General features: G+C 54.6%; 1 long non-coding RNA gene across 1 annotated transcript; it reads right to left on the bottom strand.

Annotated features, from left to right (window-relative positions):
• Positions 1 to 13,014: 13,014 nt before the first annotated feature.
• Positions 13,015 to 14,296, bottom strand: LOC138917094 (uncharacterized). The gene is made up of 2 exons (XR_011424582.1): positions 14,102 to 14,296; positions 13,015 to 13,612 (listed from the first exon to the last, which is right to left on the bottom strand). It is a non-coding gene; the product is annotated as an uncharacterized lncRNA (long non-coding RNA).
• Positions 14,297 to 21,318: the final 7,022 nt, after the last annotated feature.

Below are 21,318 nucleotides of genomic sequence, written 5' to 3'. Positions count from 1 at the left end.
TGCTTCCCATGACACACATGGTGACACCAGAAGTGCAGGTGAATTCACCTACCGAGTCAGTAGAGATGGTAACTGATGGGCTAATAGTCCTAAGCTGTTTGTTCCCCATGGGACAGTCTTGAGATGGTTCCACCCTATTTCTCAGAGGATCTTCAGGAAGACTGAGCCCCAGTTGCCCATAATAGTGACCATCTCATTAGCATACCCTTTATTGGATTTTCTACCTTTCCCATCTCTCTTGATCTCAGACTTCTCCTCCTGGAACTGTGAGAGAATGAATGTCTATGTTTTAGCCACCTGGCTTATAGCACTATTTATAGCAGCCTTAGGAAACGAATGCAAGCCTTTACATATTAATGATTATATCAAATGTACATAGACTAACCATGTAAACTAAAAGCCATGGATTGGCAGAGTAGATTAAAAACCATGATACAACCATACGCTGTCTTCAAAAAACTTACTACGAATATAACAATAGAGGTAAGTTGGAAGTAAAAGCATGGAAAACATAAAATAAACAAAATAAATCAGTGAATTATGGTACCAGTTATCAATAGATTGCTTCTGTAATACAACATCAATGTGTTGCCCTCCATTGTTTGCTCTGCAATAATGGAGCTTGACCCAGTAGGCATTTCTCTTTTGCACCTGGCAGGGGTTAAGCTTTGTTAGCAGAAGGCTTAGGGCAAAGGGGCTTCCTTCCTGGTTCCAGGGTGCTTCCAGGTTTTTTCATTTTCTTTCTCCTGGTGTACAACCAGCAGTGGCACAATTTGGGGATGTCCACAGGCACTCGCCCACAGTGGGTGATCAACAGTGGAATCACTGGATCCCCTTGGATAGCTTCCTAGGGGGATTGAGTGGCACCCCCACAAGTGGAATCCCAGTGAGTCCTCTAGGTGTCCTATCTTCAGCCCACCTGGACCTGGGAGGGTACAGAACTTTGCCACTTGCCACTGTCCACCTACATTTCCCTACCCGCTGAATGCTGTTCTGACCATGGACCAGCTCTGGCCCTTGGCAACCAGCAAACTTGTCCACCATCTCTGAACTGCAGCCACACCTTCTCTGACAAAGTCTGAACCCAGCCTTGCAGAAGTGGACCCCTCCCACATTTGTTTCTTTCTTAGCTACTCTACTGTAATTCTGGGCTATTCTCTATAGTTCTCTTTACACTTTTATACTTATTTTTTCATTGTATAAACTATTCCTGCTCAATCTTTTGTATAGTTTCTGTGTCCTGCTTGAACAGTGATTCACATAATTACATATTATTTTAAAAGATGATAAGTGCTATGGGGAGAAATCTAAGTGGAACAAGTTGTTTAAGGAGTGTCAGGACAAGGGGATAGTTTTACTTTAAATGGCATGGTTGTGACAAGCCTCACCAAGGTGACATTTGAACACAGAATTAAAGATAATGAAGGAAATGAACCATGAAATCATCAGGTGGAAGAGAATTCCAGGTGGAAGGAACATAGTGTTCAAGTCTTTGGGTAGAAGAGTGCCTGGCACACACCAGGAACATAATGGAGGGCAGAGGGACTGGAGAGATTAATACAGGGGAAGAGTGGCCAGAGATGAGGTCAGAGAGAGGGTGGGACCGATTCAGTTGGGCTTGTAGGCCATGATAAGGACCTTAACTTTTACTCTGAGAGTAATAGGAAGCCTCTGGTGAGATTTTACAACAAATTTGACTTCTGGTTTTAAAACATCACTCCAGTTGCTGCATTGAGGATAAATTTGTGGGGCAAAAACAAAGGCAGAGAAACTACTTTTAAAGATACTTCAATAATCCAGTCCAGAACGATGGTGCAATGAGGCCTACCAGCCATCAGGGAGTAACGGGGTGTGGAATTACATACCCACAGCAAACAAAGAGAAAACTGGTCAGAATAAATGAAATGATTTCTTCACTAATGGCCAGTCTACATATGTATTGTTGGAAAGTCCACAAGGCCAGAAAAAAAAATCCTTTGTATAAAGAATGATTCCAAGGAACTGTAAGTCAAACCACACCCAACACACACAGATTCTAGAATTAGTTGACGTGCCAAGAAAATCGCACAGGAATAGTCTTTCAACAAGCAGTGTTGGGATAACTGGATATCCACATGTGAAATATTAAGTTGACCCCCTACCTCACACCATACGCAAAACTTAAGTCAAAATGGATCAGGAATGTAAATGTAGGATCTAAAACTACAAAACCCCTAGAAGAAAATGTACAACTAAACTTCATGGCCTTGGATTAGGCAATGGTTTCTTACATATGACACCCAAAGTACAAGTGACTAAAGGGAAAATAGGTCAATTGAACTTCATCAAAAGTAAAACTTTTGTGCACCAAAGGACATGATCAAGGAAGTAGAAAGACAATGCACAGAAGGGGAGAACATATTTGCACATCTTTACATGTCTGATAAAGGTCTACTGTTGAGTATACATAATATACTCTGCAACTCATCAATAAAAATACAAATAGCTCAATTATAAATGGGCAATGCATTTGGATAAGCATTTCTCCAGATTAATATACAAATGGCCAATAAGTACAGGTAAAGATGCTCCCCATTATCAGTTGTTAGGGAAATGCAAATCAAAACCAGAATGAGATATCACGTTACACACACCAGGATGACTATAATAAAAAAGCCAAATAATACCAAGTGTTGGTGAGGCTATGGAGAAGTTGGAACCCTCACTCATTCGCCGCTTGCCAGTGGGAATGTGAAAAGGTAGAGTTGCTCAGGAAAATAGTTTGGCAGTTTACCCTGATGAATAGATCAACAAAAGTGATATATAAATACAGTGGAATATTATTCAGCTGTAAAAAGGAATGAAGTATTGATACCTGGTACAACATGGATGAACCTTGAAAACATTATGCAAAATGAAAGAAGCCAGACCCAAAATACCACATGTTGTGTGATTGCGTTTACCGGAAATGTCCATAATAGGCAAATCCAGAGAGACAGAAAGTAGATTAATGAATACCGGTGGCTGGGGGGAAGGAAGTATGGGGTATGACTGCTAATGGGCACGAGGAACCTTTTTAAGATAATGAACATATTCTGGAATTAGCATAGATGATTGCACAACCTTGTGAATATATTAAAAACCACTGAATTATACGCTTTTTAAAAATTAAGATTATTTTTTAGAGCAGTCTTAGGTTCACAGCAAAATTAAGGGGAAAGCACAGAAATTATTCATATGCCCCCTGCCTCCACACATGCATGGCTTCCCCCATTTTCAAATCTCCCACCAGAGTGATAAATGTGTTATGATTGATAAGCCTACATTAGCACATCATACTCACCCCAAGTCCATAGTTTACCTTAGGGTTCACTCTTGGCCTTGTTCATTCTATAACCCTGGACAAGAGAATAAGATGTGTCCATCTTTAGGGTACCATACAGAGTATTTTCAATGCCTTAAAAATCCTCTGTGCTCTGCAGATTCACCCCTCTTCCTGCCCCCATCAATCTTCAGCAACCACTTAGGCGTTTGTTCAGATCTTTCACTCATTGATTAATGAGGTTGTTTGTTTCATTATTATTGAGTTTCAAGTGTTCTCTATGCATTTCCTGTATCACTCCTTTATGAGATGTGTTTTTGCAAATATTTTACCGTAGTCTGTTACTTGTTTTCTCAATCTCTTATCATCTTTCACAGAGCAGAAACTTTTTACTTTTAATGAAGTCCAATTTATCAATTTCTCATGGATTGTGCCTTGAGTTGTGTCTAAAAAATCATCAACATACCCAAGGTCATCTTGGTTTTCTCCTACGTGATCTTCTAAGAGTTTTGGAGTTTTGCGTTTTACATTTAGATGCATGATCTATATAGAGTTAATTTTTGAGAAGGGTGTAAGATCTGTGTCTAGATTCATATTTTTGCAGCTGGATGTCCATTGTTCCAGCAGCATTGATTGAAGAGCCGATGTTGGCTCCAGTGTATTGCCTTTGCTCCTTTGTCAAATCTCAGTTGACTATATTCCTGTGGGTTTATTTCTAGGCTCTCTATTCTGTTCTATTGATTGATTTGTCGTTTCTTTCACCAATATCACACTGTCTTGATTACTGTAGCTTTCTAGTAAGTCTTGAAGTCAAGTAGTTTCCAACTTTGTTCTCATTCAACATTGTGTTCTCTATTCATGTTGAATTTTTTGGTATGGAAATTAATATCTAAATAAAAAATATTTAAATCACCTCCTCAGAGAAACCTCCCCAGGCCACACTATGGAAGATGCTACCCCACGGCACTCCCTGCACTTCTGTCTCTGTCACTCCCCTGGCAGTGTCTATTGAGGACACATCTCTCCCTAGGGTTACCCTGCTCCTTAACTGCAACCCTGGTGATGATCAATTTTCCCATGGAGTAGGTTTGGTAATGGCTGTCACCAAAGATGTCCACATCCTAGTCCCCAGAGCCTGTATATGTGTTACCTTCATGGTAAAAGTCGCTATCCCAGTGAGATTAAGTGAAGGATCTTCAAATGGAAAGTTACCAACCTCTGTTGGCATCTGGAACTTCCAGGACCCCACACACCTGAGTGTAGACAGGGGCTAGAGGAGAGAGGCCACAGTGTCTCCTGTATAAATTAGGATGCTTGAAGTCAGTGATCCACATGACTGCAAAGTGTCTGTAGGCTTTGGTTCTCCATCAATGACCCACTATGCTCCAAGACCCTGGGATAATGCTTCCCAGACCCTGCAGGCCTGTGGATTAGGGAGAGATTCAGGGGCTTTGGTGGATGATCGTCAGGCTAGAGAAGGACATGCCAGAGCATGATGCAGCAATGCCAAAGTAGAAGGAAAGATGGTTTTTGTTGGGGTGCTCTTTTGGAAGTCGAGGGGAGTCGTTGTCCTAGCTGAGGCAAGGATGCCTTGTGAGTGAAGATGACACCGATGAATGAACACATGGGTGGGGGAAAGGAAGCTTCCAAAGCCCCTCATACTGTCCTTGGTGTCGTAGGTCCCACTGGGAACCTAGAGAGCCACCGTCTTGAGAACCCCCAATAGAGATGAATGTGTGGTTTTGTGCTGTCCCTGGCGTGGCTGCAGTCAAGTACTGGCCACTGGGGGGAACCTCCAGTGTCAGGGGGGCCCACTGAGCTGTGCTGGAGCAACTGGACAAAGGAGGAGTCATGTGGAAGTCACGCTGGCCATCCCCCCGCCTCAGATCCTGCTTGCACCTCCTGTTACTAGCGTTCGTCTCCACCATTGCAGCAGGTCAAAAGCAGGAAGGAGGGACCGAAGATCCCCCTGTTTCCTCATTCAGCAGCTGTATGCCAAGCCCTCACCCTTGGCCAGGAGCCCTGGTCGGCCCTGGGGTGGTGCTAAAAAGTGCCCAGTGGTCCCTGCCCCACAGGAGCTCAGTCTGGAGGGAGACGGGCAAAAGCACCACATCCGAGACATGTGAAAGAGAAGAGCATGAACTGGAACGACAAGAAAGAGTGTCCTGCAGGGAGGGCTGGGGTCTCACAGGGTAGGAGGGTCTGAAAGGCCTCCCTGGGGTGACATTGGCTGTGAGCAGAGTGACAGGAGGAGCCAGCCCTGAACATACCTGGAGCAGTGTGCCAGGGAGAGGGCACTGCTGGTGCAGAGACACTCAGGCCAAAGCGAGTTTGACAGAGGAGGTTTGAAAGCCTGGCACTATGGCTGCAGAGAGTCTGGAGGAGAGTGGAGGGAGGAGGGCAGGCAGACCCGGGGCCTGGGAGGCAGCGCGAGGGATCTGCTTCTCCTAGACTCCATTGCTCCCAACCCTGCACCTCTCAAATACAAATACTGATGATCTCGCCATCTCTGTGGGCCAGGAACGCTGGCACTGCTGAGCTGGAGCGTCTGCCTCCTGGCGTCTTGCAGGTTGGGGCTGTGGCCTCAACTGAGGCTGTGCTAGAGTGAGATTTGCTATGGAGGTCACTCCCGTGGGCGTGGTCAGGATCAGCTTGACTGAGAGCTGAGCTCCTTTCTCCCTGTTGTCCAGGGCATACCCCTGATTCATCCCTATGTGGCCTCTACATAGGGGAGTTCAGGACATCCATGCATGGTCCCTAGGTCCAGGGGCAAGAGAGACTGAGAGAGAGAGAGAGAGAAACAAAGGGAGTGAGAGAAGGAGGGAACACAAGAGCGGGAGGAAGTGGGAAGGACAGCCTAGGGAATGAGATCTGGAGGGCTGATCTATCACTTGTGCTGTGCTCTGTCGGTCAGAGGCCAGTCCCTGCCACTGAGTGGCTCCACAGGGGTGTGTCGGACAGGCAGTGACATTCATGCCTGCCAGGACCACACTGACCGTGAGTGGAGTGTCCCGCGGTGAAAGGCTCTCTTCCTCCCTGGGCTCGTCCTGGGCTGAGCTCCGATCCTCCTCCCTGGGAGTGTTACTCATCGGGACCAGCTCTGCTCTCCAGGTTTTCCGGGACTCCATCTCCTCAGAGGGAGGTGTACACAGAGGGGGACTGAGGGCCGAGAAAGCAGGGTCCCCCTCCCCACTCCCAGCTCCTTCTCTTCCTGTCCCAGGAGGGCTGAGGCCTCAGGAGCCTCTCCTCCCTGCTCCCCACCTTCTCTACCTTCAGAGCCCCTCGGCTCACCCTCTGAAGAAGACCAGGGAGAAGTTTCCAGGTGGGAAGGCCTCTCTGCATGCGAGCCCCAGAGAGGACAGGGACCCCACACAGGGCTGGGCTTTGCCCCTCAGTCAGCTGGGAGCCCCTGGGAGGCAGCAAGGCCTGGGGCCAAGGCCTGGGCTGGTGGCAGGTCTCTAACCCTCCCCACAATGCGCACCTGCCTGGTCTCTCCTGAGTGTGTACAGGCCTGCACGTGCGCACAACCGTCCAGACCCCCAGGGATGCGTGGAGCCCATCAAGTCCTTGTGTCTGTCTCACTGCCCGGTTCTCCCTCTCCACTTTCTGGCTAGTTTGTGGCTCTGTTCTGGATCCAACCTCAGGCAGCTACAAAGTTGACCTTCCACGGCAGCTTGCCGCTGAGATGGCTACAGTTTCCAGAAATGCTCAGGGGCTGGGGTTTCCCCACCCGTGCAGAAACCAAGTAGGCAACTTCTGACAGGGAAGCAGCCGCCTTCAGGCTTGCCATTGTCACAGGGCCCTGACACTGAGGGTGTGGGGCCGGGAGCTGCCCTGGGTGAAAACACCACAGACTCTCATTGGTCTCCCTCAGCCTCAGATGCTCCTCGGTGGGTTGTGTGCCTTCGTTCTCTTGGCAGAGTGCTGACCTGGTGGTTTTCTGCCGGCTTCTCCAGTGTGGTCATTGCTGTGTGGGAGGCGGATTTGCTGAATTCCTTGCTCCACCATTCCGTGTGTCCTGCCAGCCCACCCTGAGGACGTTTGGAAGGCACATCCTTCCAGCAATCTGAGCACCCGAGATGGAGACTCGGGCCTGGAGGGATTTTGAGAAGAGCTGGTGGGAGGGCAGTACTGCAAAGCTTTTTGCTTCCAGAAAGCTCTCTGGGGTCCTCAGCATTTTCCTGTTTTGCATCAAAATCCTGAGAGCTTGAAAATGCCAGCAAGGTTACAACGTGGGCCCCAAAAACCACTGTCTCTGGGCATCCAACACCAATCAAATATTCGGAATTGCTTGTCGCTTGAGATGAGTGGAAAGGAATTGGGCAGGTGGGGTGGAGGGGTGGTCTTGGACCCCACTTTGTGTTGGAAGGACAAATGCCATGCAGATGAGTCTTTCTCTGGGCAGAAGGGTGGGACCTTTGTGGAGACCCCAGCTGCAGACACTGCTGTGGTCGCACTCCTGTTCCCTCAGCCCACCTGAGTTCCCCTGCAGCTGGGAGCCAGTGCCCAGGAGACTGATAGCGGCCCCCTGCAGTGCCTGCATCCCTCCTCCCTGCCTGAGGGCTCTCCTGCCCCATGGGCCCTTCCTCTCCTGCAAGGCTGTGCGGCCTTGTGCAGGAATGCCCTGGGGTGTTCCCTCCACCTGAGGGGACAGAACCAGTCCAGGCAGGATCTGGTCTCCTGCTGGGACAGAGTGATGCTCACCACAGTGGTGCTGGTTCTTCAGGCCCCGCTAAGGCTTTAATCCTCCAGGCTCACTCCCCGCGTCCTCCCTCAGGCTTCCTGGGAAGACCTGCAAACAATTTCCCCTCCATCCTCCTCTGCATGGGTACCAAACTCTGCTGAGGCGCCACACTGGCTGTGACTCTGGACAGGCTGTACAGCCTTCTGGACTTGAGCTTCCTCGCCTGGAAGATGCTGACAAATGGCCTCCCTCAGGGAGTCATCAGGGGGGACCCAGTGTGTGACGATGCAAACCACTGCAAAGAAAGACTCCAAGTGATCCTAAGTGAAAGTGCCAGCCTTGCAAAAGAAGCAGGAGCTCATGAGGCCCAGGGAGGAATGCGGGCAGCCTGTCCCAATGACACGGACAGTCCCGGATGGATGAGGGTGGCCTCGCAGGGCAGGCCCCCGAGCAGCAGAAGAGCCATTGGATGAGGAGGGGCCAGGACAGAGGCTTCCAAGGAGGAAGATTGAAGTGCTAGGAGGTGAAAGAGGCCTTAGGAAAGTGTGAGCCCTAGAAGATGTTTCCTCAAATGCCATTGTTGGTCAGAAAAATGGTGTCATCAAGCCCCAATCCACTGGATTTCTTCTTTGTTGGTTTTAGGAATCAGTGCACACTTGTAATCAGAGCCCATGTTTTGTTCAACATAGGGCATATTTCTTTGTCCTAATTTTTCCTTCTTTTCTTGTTCTAGCAGAGGAGCCGTGCACGTGTTCTCTCCATTTTTTCCTGTGCATGACTGGCCTCTCTGTTCAGAAGCGGATTCCTGGTGCTCATCACTCCCCCTCACCCGAGGGATGGCCGTCTTCCATGTCACACAGCAAATGTGAACCGCAGGGACAAGGGTCATGCCCGGTCACACTCCCTGCTGAGGTCACATTGCTGGGTGCACAGCAGGGACCAGAGGATTTGGGCTGAATGAGTGAAAAGTATGAGTGAGAGTAGAAATGAATGAATGAGTGAGTGAGTGAGTGAGTGAGTGAGTGAAGGAAGGAAGGAGGGAATGAAAGCCTCAGTGAATGAGTGAGGGAGCGCCTAAAGCCACAGCAGCTGGGATCCACCCAGGAGGAGACTTGATTTCTGGTGGGCTCCGGTGTCACAGGACAGGCCCTGCACAGCGGCATGGAACGTGTCCAGCTGTCCTTCCGGCTCTGAGCCCCTGTCACCTGCAACACAGAGTCGCCTGGATCTTCTTTAACTCCGCCTCAAGGAATGCTGGCTATTCCTGGGGACAGGACAGCAGGAGGGAAGGCGAGGAGGGACTCCCCGGACCCTGCACCCAGGAGGACCACTGTGACAGCCTGGCAGGTGGTTCCCAATGCGCTCCGGACACCAGGCAAGAGATCCACAAGTCCTTCCTCAGCGGAGTCTCCCAAGAGCCCGTCACGAGGCCCAGTCATTTCCTCATTGCGCAGATGGGGAAGCTGAGGCTCAGGGCCTCCCCTGCAGTCGCCAGCTAGAGAGAGGCTGAGCATTGCCTAGGACCCCTGTCTCTCTCGCCCGGGGTCATTCTGCCCAGTGTCCCACATTGCAACCTCCTGGAGCTCAGGGCTCCTGTCTTTCCTGGAGCCTGCCCCATTCCGGCCTCCAGCCCTCACTGAACTCGAGGCCCAGGGCCATCCCATTTGCCTGGGGCTGGGGTGGTGACCAGGTTGGCCAGCCACAGACACTGTGGGCTCTCCGAGGACCAGGACCAGCCTATCCCCCCGCAGGATGAGGTCTCTCTGGGCACCAGCACCAAAGATTGTCAGGACTTTAGGGAAAAGAGTTCCTTCTTGGTCAGGGGGGCCCATGGGGCCTAAGAGGCACTGGCTTCCAGTCCTGGCTCTGCTTCTCTGTTGGGCACAGAGGGACCCAGTCTCTTTAAGCCTCGGTTTCCTCATCAGTGAATTGAAGGCCAGAATCCCTCATGCCCCACTGGGCTGCCAGGAGGATTTGGAGAGACAGCTCATGTGGCGAACAGAGGCCTGGTCCGAGCTCGTGCCCAGGAGCCGATCCTGCTGATGTCACCCCCAGGAGAGCCCCTGGGGCCCTTGGCCTCTGCCCACTCTGTTCTCCCACCAGGCATGCCCGACTCGCTCTGACTCCTTTGTTCCTCTGGAATAACTTTCTCCACCCCATCCGGTGCCATGACGGTCTGCCAGCCCGGGTGGGATCCAGGCCCCCGGCCCAGTTCTCCTCCTGGGATTCCTCATCATGGGAGCTAGTAGCTGTGGAGCTCTTCGAAGGAGCAGCCACTCCAAGTGCAGCCTCCGTGAACTTGTCTCACACCACCACGGCAGGTCGGCTGCCAGCCCAGTGCTCAGGGGAGGAAAGCAAGGCTTGAATGGCAGTCCCTTGCCAAGGTGCCCAGGGCTCTCTCCCTCATCCCTACTAAGCAGAGACCCTCCCTCCCAGAAGCAGAGTCTGCTGGCTGTGTGGACCAGGGGCTGGCACAGAGCCTGAGGCAAGGGTCACTGCTAGAGGACCCTAGCTCTGCTTTGTGCTCAATGACCTTCTCTAAAGCCCCCAGCCCCAGGCTTAGAGCTCTGGCACCTTCCACGAGGCCTCCGCCATACCTTGTCAAAGTCACTTCTGCTCACACGAGGTCCAGCGGGTCCTGCGCATGCAGTTGAGAACGACCCCTGGACAGAGCATGTTCGAGGTGGTCCTCGTGACTCTGTGCACTGCCCTAGATGTGCTTTCCTGCCTGGAGGATGGGGTTTGGAGGGAGAGAGAGCAGGCAGGAGTGTGCGGGCCCTCCTCATCCTCTGTCCTGGTCAGCAGGTCAGGCTGCTCAGCTCAGGAGAGTTAGAGACTGGGAGGGGCATTGGGAGGCCAAAGTGGGCTAGGGAGGTGGAGGGTGGGACCAGGGATGAGGCCAGCAGCAGGACCAGGAGGGCAGGAGGGGAGCCCTCCAGCTGGGCAGGTCACCCCTGGTGCCTTCCTCAGCTGCATCCTAGCAGCCAGTCCTTCTCCATCCCTCCCTGAGTTCTCTGCCCCAGGTTCTCTGCATCCCCACGTTCCCAAAACAGGCTCACAGCAGAGAAGGAGACCTCGAAGGTCAGAGAGTGACCAACCGCGGAACACCGTGTTGACGTCATGCACCAGAATCTCCCCCTCTGGGGATATGTCCTCCAGGATCAGAGATTGAGGGAGGCTGATGTTCCCCTCAGCGTGAGGAGGGGAGAGGAAAGTCAGAAACGGGGCACGTTCCACATCGGGGCCATTTGGAAATTCGGATGCCGGGATATCCAAGAGGAAGAGTGTTGTCTGACCAGGGTCCGCCCGTGAAGAAATCAGATCCAGAGGAGCACACGCCCTGCAGGCCTCCGCACTCAGCACCCACAGGATGCACGCACTCTGACGCACACACCGGCATATCCATGTGCACACACGCAGCACAGGTGTGAACATGCATCACCCCACACACATGCACCCCCGCGCACGGGCACACGGGCACACACACACACACACACACGCCCGCGCGCACACACGTGGACACCAAGGGAAAGGACTGGAAAGGTGAAGACCACCTGTGAAGGGCACTCCTGAGTTGCCGCTTCCTTAATTCTTCAGTCTCTTAAAATTCATTCTTTTACTACAATAAACGTTCATTGTCTTGGAATAGAAATCTTCAAAAATAGAAACTAAATAATGTACTTTATTCCAAAGATGAATCATCAATGGATTTCATTGAAGCTGTGATAGTCACCTTTTTAGAATTAGGAAAGGAATACACGCACATTCTAAGAACTTTCGACATCCCGCCAGGAGCAGATGAGAGACTGGAAAGTCGCGAGCCCCGTGAACAGTTTGGTGCATATCTCCCTGGCGTGGTTGCTCTCATTCTGTCTCCTTCTGTCTGTCTCTCTCTCACATGCACATTCATTTTCATAGATGTCTGTCTCCCTGTTGATGTCACATATCCGTGTTCTAACGGATGGGCCGCATGGGTCCCATTGCCTCTCCATGAACCTGAGTTGTGTTCCCAGCTCCCAGCCATTGCAACCAGTGCTGTCATGACTACTCTTGAAAAGATATCTTGGAAACCTTGGGCAAGACCTCCTGTGGGCCACACTCCTGGCATTCGCACTGCCAGCAAAGGTGGGGTCCTGGGGAACTTGGAAGGGTCCTGCAGGCTATTCTCCCAGAGAACAGTGTCCTTTCCCCCTGCTCTCCAGGGATCTGCGGGGGCCTCTGCTTCCCCAAATTCTCACCAGGGCTGGTCGCAACCAGACCAGAAACCTGCCAGTCTGCTGGTGACCAATGCCATCTCCATGGTGTTTATGTTTGCACGTGTCCTCACGGGGGAGGTCGAGCATCTCTGACATATGCCAGCCCTATGTATCGCCTCTCGGGGGAATTGCGTGTGTTTACTCTCTGTCCCTTGAAAACAATGACTTTCAGGAGTTCTTTGGTCCAGAGGGAGGTTGCACCTTTCTCTCACCTTGATTTAGGAGGAATGCTTTCGAGGTTCTGGTTTGTCTTTCCAGCTGTCTCCCTTTTTCTTGTTTGTGTTTTGGCCACGGGAAGAACCAGGCACTTCCTGTGTGGCTTGTGGCTCTGGTGTCCCCCTTCGAAGAGCGGTCTGTAGCCTGACATAATGCACATGTTTACTAAAAGGGCTTCATTTGAAGCATCTAATCCATAATCCATGGGGACTTTCCTGTCAGCTGGGAAAAATGCTATTCAAGTAGAAAGAGAAATGAAAAATCGATCAGTGCTTCTGAAAATATGGAAGCAGACTAGGATGGCCACCTATGGCATGACACCACTTATCGGATACATCCAGAAAAGACTGAGCAAAACCTGCCAGAACACACATTAGGGGTTGTCAGGCAGCGAGGGAGGAATGGGGGATGAGCACTTTGGGAACAGGCTTCCCTTGTGGTGAAGGGAATGTTCAGCAACTGGACAGCGGCGATGGAGGCCCAGCATTGGGACTGCACTTAATGCTCAGGAATTGTACCACTGAAAAGGAGAAAACGCAGAGTTCTTCAAACAGAAATCAATTAATTTTAAAATTTATAGAAACACCAAACAAAGAGACAAACACGAAAATAAAAAAAGGCTAGACAGACATACAGGGGAAGCAGGGAGAGGAAGGGAGGTAGTGGTGAGGGAGAAGGTGGAAGGGATGGGTCAGGAGCTGGGGATGACGGGGGTTGGAGAGTGAGCTCTCCCGGGGACAATGCTGGGGCCTGAGCGGGCTCCATGGCTCCAGGAGGATCTGGAGCAGGGGATGGCTCTCCCTGCTCCCTGGCGACCACTTCAGCCTGCCCCGGGGCACTGGCAGGAGCCGGAGCAGGGGATGGCTCTCCCTGCTCAGCTGATTCCATGAGAGCCAGCTGCATGGCTCCTGCCCGAGCCTGAGGAGGGGCTGGCTATCCCTGCTCCCCTCCTGGGGCGCCGCTTGTCTCCTGCCCTTGTGCAGGAGATGCTGGATGTGATTGTGCTCCCCGCACACGGGCTGGGGCCTGTGCTGGCTCTGATCCTTGTCCAACAGTCCCTGAGGACGCCAGCCTTTTCCCCACGCCTGCCGCTACGCTGTTCCTGCCCAGCTTCTCCTCCCTCGGGGAGCTGGACTCCGTGTCCCGAGTGGACCTCTGCAAAGACAGTGACCAACAGTCAGCCCAGAAGCATCAGAGCCCTGCTCAGCTGCCCCTGCTCTTTCTTCTGCCCTCTGCGCCTAATGCTCCCACATCAGGCACCACCCTGTGTCTGTGCAGAATTCTCCCCGGGATGAAACAGATAGGCCTGAGGGGCTCGGGAGAAACCTCGGGCAGACGGTGTTGCCCGGCACTCCACGTCCCACCCGATCAGCCATGAGCTGGGGTGGGAATGGGCCCGGCCCACCAGGCTTCTAACCCCTCATCAGCCTGCTCCTCCTCGCGGTGGTCCACTCACACAAACCACCCTTCCACACACACACACACACACATGCACACGCACACTAACACACACACACACACATGCACACACACACTAACACACACACACACACACACCCCCAGGGAGGGGACGTAGGGCTGTCCAAGTGGGACCACAGTGGTGGCCTGGCCTGGATGGGCCCACCTCGGGCGTCCCTGTGTTACCTTTGTGTCCCTCCGCACGAACGTCCAGAGACGTCTTGAGTGGGACAGGAGCCCGCCTTTGCGTCTTGGGCGCTCCTTGCGGGCTCTGCTGAGGCTGCGGCCCCGGCAGATAGGCAGACAGCAGAGAAACATGCTGCTCCTTCTAGACGAGTGCTAGACGAGTGAGCTGTTGGGGGCTGTCTCTAGGAGCTGGGTGCCTAGAGACCAGGGTTCCAAGTTCTCTTGGGCCCAGTGAGGTCACTGCCTGGGGTCCCCTTCCCTAGGCTTCCTGCTCACACGAGACCTCCCTAAGGGCCCCCTGGGCCGCTGACTGCTCACCCTCCATCCCAACACCACGGCCATCCACAGTTGCACCAACACAGCCTGCCTCACCCCCCCCGAGGAGGCCTGGCTCGAGTCAGAAGCCAGCGTTGGGGACGCAGAGCTGGTCAGACCTGGCTCCTCCTTCTTGCCAGTGATGTCCCCCTGGACAGCCATGTGCCTCTCAGGGCCTCCCCATGCCCCCATCAGTGCAGTGCGGGTCGTTCTAGTACCTACTTGCTAAGGGTGTCTTCCGGTGTCTAGACCTATCAATCCCTCCAGCGCCTGTCAACCCATGGGCCGCTACCCCCGTGGAGCTCCTGCCCAGACTTAGCATGGGAAGGGTTCCCCAAAGGGCTGGGCAGGACAGACAAGACAACTCCAACAGACCTGGGGCTGCTCTGGCATCTGGGAAAGGCACTGCCCCTCCTGCCTGTTTCCCAGCGTCCCCAGGGAGCGTTGACATGAAATGCTGTTCAGACATCATCTCCCTCTGGCTCACAACCTTCCGGGGCCTCCTGTTAGGATCAGACTCAGGTCCAATGGCCTCCTGTCCACGTCTGCGCGTGGGAGACCCCAGAATGGCTCCCAGGGTTCCCACCCCCTAGCCACACATCTTATGTGATCCGGCCTCCTCGCGGGGAAGGAACTGGGTTCCAGCCAGTAGAATACGGCAAAGGGATGGGATGTCCCTTCCAAGAGGGAGTTCAGGACTTGTCTGTGACTTCTGCCTGCTGCCCTCTCTCCTGTGTTCATTCTCTCTCCATCTCTCTCTCTGCCTCTCTCTCTCTGTCTCTCTCTGCATCTCTCTGGGCCTCTGTGTCTCTCTGTGGGGCTGTGTCATTTTCTGTCTCTCTCAGTCTCTCCCGGTCTCTGTTTCTCTGTCTCTTTCTCTCTCCATTTCCGTCTCTTCTTCTTTGTCTCTCTGTCTCTCCTCTCTGGCTTTCTGTCTGTGTCTCTCTCCGTCTTTCTCTCTGTCTCTCTGATCTGTTGTTCAGGAGAAGCAAGACGAGATAGTAGGAGCTGTGCTTGGTGGCCCTCGTGCAAAGAGCTAGCAGAGGGTCCCGGCTCCCAGACGGAAAAGACTCCCAAATCCATCCAAATGGCGTCCTGCCAATAGTCGGGCAGTGGTGTCCGAGACAGCCCCCGCCCCTCTAGCCTCCGTTGAACCTGCAGCCTCAGCCTCTCGGGAGACCTGGAGGCAGAGGTTCCTAGCAGAGCTGAGCCTGGATCCTGGGAGAGAAACGAGGAGGTGGTGCCTGTTTGTTCTTACGAGTACTAAGTTAGGGTCGTGCTCACACCCAGCCTAGACAGCTAGGAGCTCCTTCCAGGCCTGAGTCTGGCCCTGCCCTCCTCCCCTCCAGCCTCCTCTCCTCCCCAGCTCTCTGCAGCCACTCCAGCTCCTTTCTCACCTCCTCTCGGCCTGATTCCCTTGCGCCTCCGAGTGTCTGGCCCTCGGAGCTTCCCTTGGCACACTGCTCCCGGCTGTGTGCAGGGCTGGCTCCTCGTGTCCTTCTGCTCGTGGCACCAATGTCCGCTCAGAGGACTTTCGACCCACCTCAGGGCTGCAGGCCCTCCCTCCAGCACCCTGCTTCCTTGCCCTCTAGCACCTGCGCGTCTTTTCCACATGGGTTTGCTTCCCTCACTTGGTCCCTTCCCCCTGCAGGCGGTGAGGTCCTGGAGGACACGGGCCGCGTGAGGGCTTTCAGAACCGCCCCCAGGCTCACACCGCGCCTTGCCAGAGTGAGTGCAGGGCCCACAGCAGCTGAAAGAAGGGGGTGACCTCAGAGCCCCCTTCCGCCTCCGAGCACCTCCCATCGTGGCCATGGGCGCCAATCCTGAAAGGTACCTGTTGCTTTGGCCAGGGGAACCCCCAGAAGGACCGCTGAGTGTGCCTTCCCTCTTCCAGTTACTCCTCTGAGCACGAGCAGGAGTGGCCACCAAGCCCCTGGTGGTCAGGCCCAGCATTGCAGCAGCAGGCGGGAAAGCAGGCCACGAAAGATACACCTTGGTTCTGGGCCTGGAGGCAGCGGTTCCAGCAGGGCCCAGGGCGCAAAGGAGAAGGCCGTGCAGGCTCCGGGGGTGATGTGAGGGACCTGCGAAGCCTCTCTTGCTCCCTCTCTCCTTGCACTGGCCCCGGCGTGTGCCCTTTCCCCACGAGGCCTCCTCACCGCAGCCAGGGCACTGACTCCACTCCACGTCCAAATGAGGACCCCGAGGCTCCAACAAGGATGGCCTCGGTCCTGCTCTCCAGAGGAGGGGTCCTGTGCTCTGCCACGTTCTGCAGTAGCCAGGTGCCCAGCCCACCTACAGCTCAGGCTGCCCTCTGCCCAGAAAGGCCTCGAGGGACTAGAAGGCCCTGTCCAAGGCCTTGGAGCACGGTGGGTCATGGATGGACAACTGAGATCGATAGACTCTTCTACAAGCTTGTGGGGTCCTTGGAGTCACTCCTCTAGGCTCCTCAATTGATGGAGGAGTAACCTCAGGCCTTCTATCCAGTATCCACTTCCACACTGGGGGCGGAGGCAGGGGGGATGTCACATCCTCCATCCAGGTGCCCAGAGTGGTGGACACAGGACCCCAGACCTTGTCAGGCTTCCTCCTCCTCATGCTACAGACCTGGGCATGTTGCTAGGGGACCGGAAACCCCTGGGCCATGGCAGAGCCACCTCCAACCTCTTTCTTCTTTGCGGCTGTCCCCTCCCCAGTGTGCAGTCCCCTCCTGACCCCCACCCTGGGCAGGCAGAGTGTGTGTGAGTGTGAGAGTGAGTGTGCGCCCAGGTGCGGATGCCCAAAGGAAAGGGCCCCCAATGGGAGGTCGTGGACAGAGGTCCCCCAGGATCTTAGGGGCTCTCCTTCCCAAGGCCAATCTCCTGGGACGCTAGAGCTGGCCCAGGGGCCTGGAAGCCTCGCTTCTCCTCTGGACTCTGCCCACCTCGCGGGCCCAGGGCCGGTCCCTGTTTCCCCTGGCCTCAGCTTCCTAACTGTCCCGTGAGGGTTGCGCAGGAACTGCATCAGCCCTGCTCGGCATGAACACAGCCCTGGCCTCCTGCCCCCCTGGGTGTGGTGAGGCCGCCCTCAGGGGCTCCCAGGCCTCTCTCCCTCGGGGCAGCCGGGCCTCCTGTCCCTGGCCAGGCACACAGAGCAGCCCTGCCGGCAGCTCACGTGGGGGTCCCCGCCCACAGCACGCATGTGGACCACAAGAGGCTCCTGACACGGCTGCTTTCGATCAGTGCTTCTGAAAATATGGAAGCAGCCTAGGATGGCCACCCATTGCATGACACCGCTTATCGGATACATCCAGAAAAGATTGACCACAACCTGCCAGAACACACATTAGGGGTTGTCAGGCAGCGAGGGAGGAATGGGGGATGAGCGCTTTGGGAACAGGCTTCCCTTGTGGTTCAGGGAATGTTCAGCTACTGGACAGTGGTGATGGAGGCTGAGCATTGGGACTGTACTTAACACTCAGGAATCGTACCATTGAAAAGGAGAAAACGCAGAGTTCTTCAAATAGAAAGAAATTTATTTTACAATTTACATAAACACCAAAAAAAGACAATAAAATGAGAAACATAAATGGCTACACAGACATACCGGTCAAGGGGCGAGAGGAAGGGAGGTTGTGGTGAGGGAGAAGATGGAAGGGATGGGTCAGGACCTGGGGATGACAGGGGGTTGGAGAGTGTGCTCTCCTGGGGACAATCCTGGGGACTGAGCAGGCTCCATGGCTCCAGGAGGATCTGGAGCACGGGAGGGCTCTCCCTGGTGTGCTCCCACAGCTTCAGCTGTCTCTACAGCCCTGGCAGGAGCTGGAGCAGGGAATGGCTCCCCCTGGTGTGCTGCCGCAGCTTCAGCCTGCCCCAGGGCCCTGGCAGGAGCTGGAGCAGGGGATTGCTCCCCCTGGGAAGTGGTCCAGGCTTCAGCCACCTCCACAATCCTGGCAGGAGCTGGAGATGGGGATGCCTCTCCCTGGTCCGTGGCCCCGGCTTCAGCAGGCTCCTGGGGCCTGGCAGGATCTGGAGCAGGGGATGGCTCTCCCTGGTCCATGGCTGCGGCTTCAGCTGGCTCCTGGGCCCCTGCAGGAGCCAGAGCAGGGCATGGGTCTCCCTGCTCAGCTGTTTCGAGCACAGCAGGCAGCATGGCTCCTGCAGGAGCCTGAGTAGGGGCTGGCTCTCCCTGCTTCCGGCGTGGGGCCCCGCTTGTCTCCTGCTCTTCTGCAGGAGCTGCTCAAAAGGATTGTTCTCCCCACACATGTGCTGGGCCCTGTACTGGCTCTGACGCTGGCCTTTTCCCCACGCATGTCGCTCCAGTGTTCCTGCACAGCTTCTCCTCCCTCGGGGAGATGGACTCCGTGTCCCCTTCCACCAGCTCTGTGCCCACCTCCTGAGATGACCTCTGCAAAGACAGTGACCAACAGCCAGCCCAGAAGCATCAGAGTCTTGCTCAGCTGCCCTTCCTCTTTCTTCTGTCTTCTAGACCTAATGCTTCCAGATCAGGCACGACCCTGTGTCTGCGCAGAATTCTCCCCAGGATGAAACAGATAGACCTCAGGGGCTCGGGAGAAACCTCAGGCAGAGTGTCCTGCCCAGCACCCCATGTCCCACCCAATCAGGCATGAGCTGGGTTGGGAATGGGCCCGGCCCTCCAGGCTTCTAACCGCTCATCAGCCTGCTCCTCCTCGCAGTGGTCCACTCACACAAACCACCCTTCCACACACACACACATACATGCACGCACACACACACACACACACACACACACACACACACAGGGAGGGAACGTAGGGCTGTCCAAGTGGGACTACAGTGGTGGCCTGGCCTGGATTGGCCCACCCTGGGCATCCCTGTATTACCTTTGTGTCCTTTCTCACAAACGTCCAGAGATGTCTCAAGTGGGACAGGAGCCAGCATCTGCATCTTGGGTGCTCGTGGCGGGCTCTGGCTGAGTCTGCGGACCCGGCAGATGGGCAGACAACACGAAAACATGGTGCTCCTTCTAGACATGTGCTAGATGAGTGAGCTGTTGGGGGCTGTCTCTATGAGCTGGGAACTTAATACTCAGGAATTGTACAATTTAAAAGGAGAAAACACAGATTTCTTAAAATATAAATCAACAAATCTATTTCAAAACTGACACAAACACCACAACAAGACAAGAAATCAAAAAACATAAATGGCCACACAGACATACAGGTTAAGGGGGGAGACGAAGGGAGGTTGTGGTGAGGAAGAAGGTGGAAGGGATGGGTCAGGAGCTGGGGATGACGGGGGTTGGAGAGTGAGCTCTCCCGAGGACAGGGCTAGCGCCTGAGCAGGCTCCAGGTGTCCAGGAGGATCTGGACAAGGGGATGGCTATCCATGATCTGCAGCTGTGGTTTCAGCTGCCTCGCCAGCCCCAGCAGGAGGCAGAGAAGTGGATGGTTCTCTCTGGACCGTGGCTGGGGCTTCAGCAGTCTTCCAGGCACAGGCAGAATCTGGAGCAGTGGATGGCTTTCCCTCTTCCCTGGCCGCGACTTCAGCTTGCTCCTGGGCCCTGGCAGGAGCCGGAGCAGGGCATGGCTCTCCCTGTTCCGGGGCCACATGTTCAGCTGGCTCCACAGCCATGGCGGGAGCTGGAGCAGGGGATGGCTCTCCCAGCTCCTGGGCCCTGTCTTCAGCTGGCTCCACAGCCCTAGCAGGAGCTGAAAAGTCAAAGCCCGTGTCTTTCCAGTGCTGGCAGTCCCCATCATCCTCCCCCAAGCTCCGCTCACTAAGCCAACCTGTGGCTGTGACAGCAGTGCCCGGCTGCCCCCTGCCCTGGCTTACAGTGGGCACAGATATATTGGGGGATTTCCTTCCAACCTCTGCCCAGTGTCCACTCACAGAGTGGCATCAAAACTTCCTCAGTCCCAGGGCAGGCATGCTCTGCTCTCATCTGTGAGCTCCCCAAGGTCCCCTCTCTTAGCTGGGGCTGGGAAGGGCCCTACATGTCCCCACATCCAGACCCAGTGGCTCAGAAAGGTGGCCCAAGATGGCCATGGGGTCCTAAAGGTCAGCCTGGGAGATGCTGCCAGGAGGGTCCTGTGGTAGGTGGGCAAGTTTCTCTTTGCTGATCAGCAAATGGTGCCATCAGCTTGGGGTGGGGGCCACGACTTTCCTGTCTCCCCAGAGCCTTCTCTGCTGACCTCCATGGCCTCCTCTGTCACCTCAGAGGGGACGAGCCCCACCAGACCCTGCATTTTCTTCTGGACACCACACTGGTCACCGAGGCCATGCTGCCCGGTGGGGAGGCCACAGTGGGCATCACTGAGTTCCCCGGCTCCCTCTCTTCCACCAGGGGCCTGTGGCCTGCAGAGGGTGGGAGGGGAGCCTGCTGGTGCTTGGGGGGCTCTGGACCCCCTGAACCTTGAGAGTTGAGGTGTGCACAGCTCTCCAGCTCAGACGAGTGCCTGGGCTGAGGGCAGTGGCATGGGAAGCACCTCTTGGGGGACTTGGGAGACCCCTGTGGAGGATGGAGGTGCAGAGCCAGCCCCGCCCAACTCTCTGAGGGTGAGGACTGGGGCTGAGGGAGAAGGGGGTTCATGGGAACCAGGGGAGCCGATGCCGAGGGTGGAGCCAGAGCAGATATTTCTAATTGGAGTGAGGGAAGCGGTGCCCAGGGCTCCCCCTGTCCCTGCCTCTCCCCTCCTTGGCTCTCACCACTCTGGACTGTACAGGGATGGGGTGGGCGAGGGGCGAGGGGTGGGGGTAGTGTAGACGGTTTGAGCTTTTCTCACCAGGGAGAGGCACAGAGGCAAAGACACAAGCTCAGAGCCCAGGTGGCGGCTCCCGGTGCCCACTTACCCCACCTCTCGTTTCCCTCCCTGTGCCGCCTGCCTCCCCACCCTGAGCCCAGAGACCCTCAGCCCCTGCGGGGCATCTTCCTCAGGCCTCCCT

This window comes from Equus caballus, chromosome 13 (assembly GCF_041296265.1).
Source record: "Equus caballus isolate H_3958 breed thoroughbred chromosome 13, TB-T2T, whole genome shotgun sequence".
NCBI classification, from domain to species: Eukaryota; Metazoa; Chordata; class Mammalia; order Perissodactyla; family Equidae; genus Equus; species Equus caballus.
This window is presented reverse-complemented; position numbering and strand designations above follow the sequence as displayed.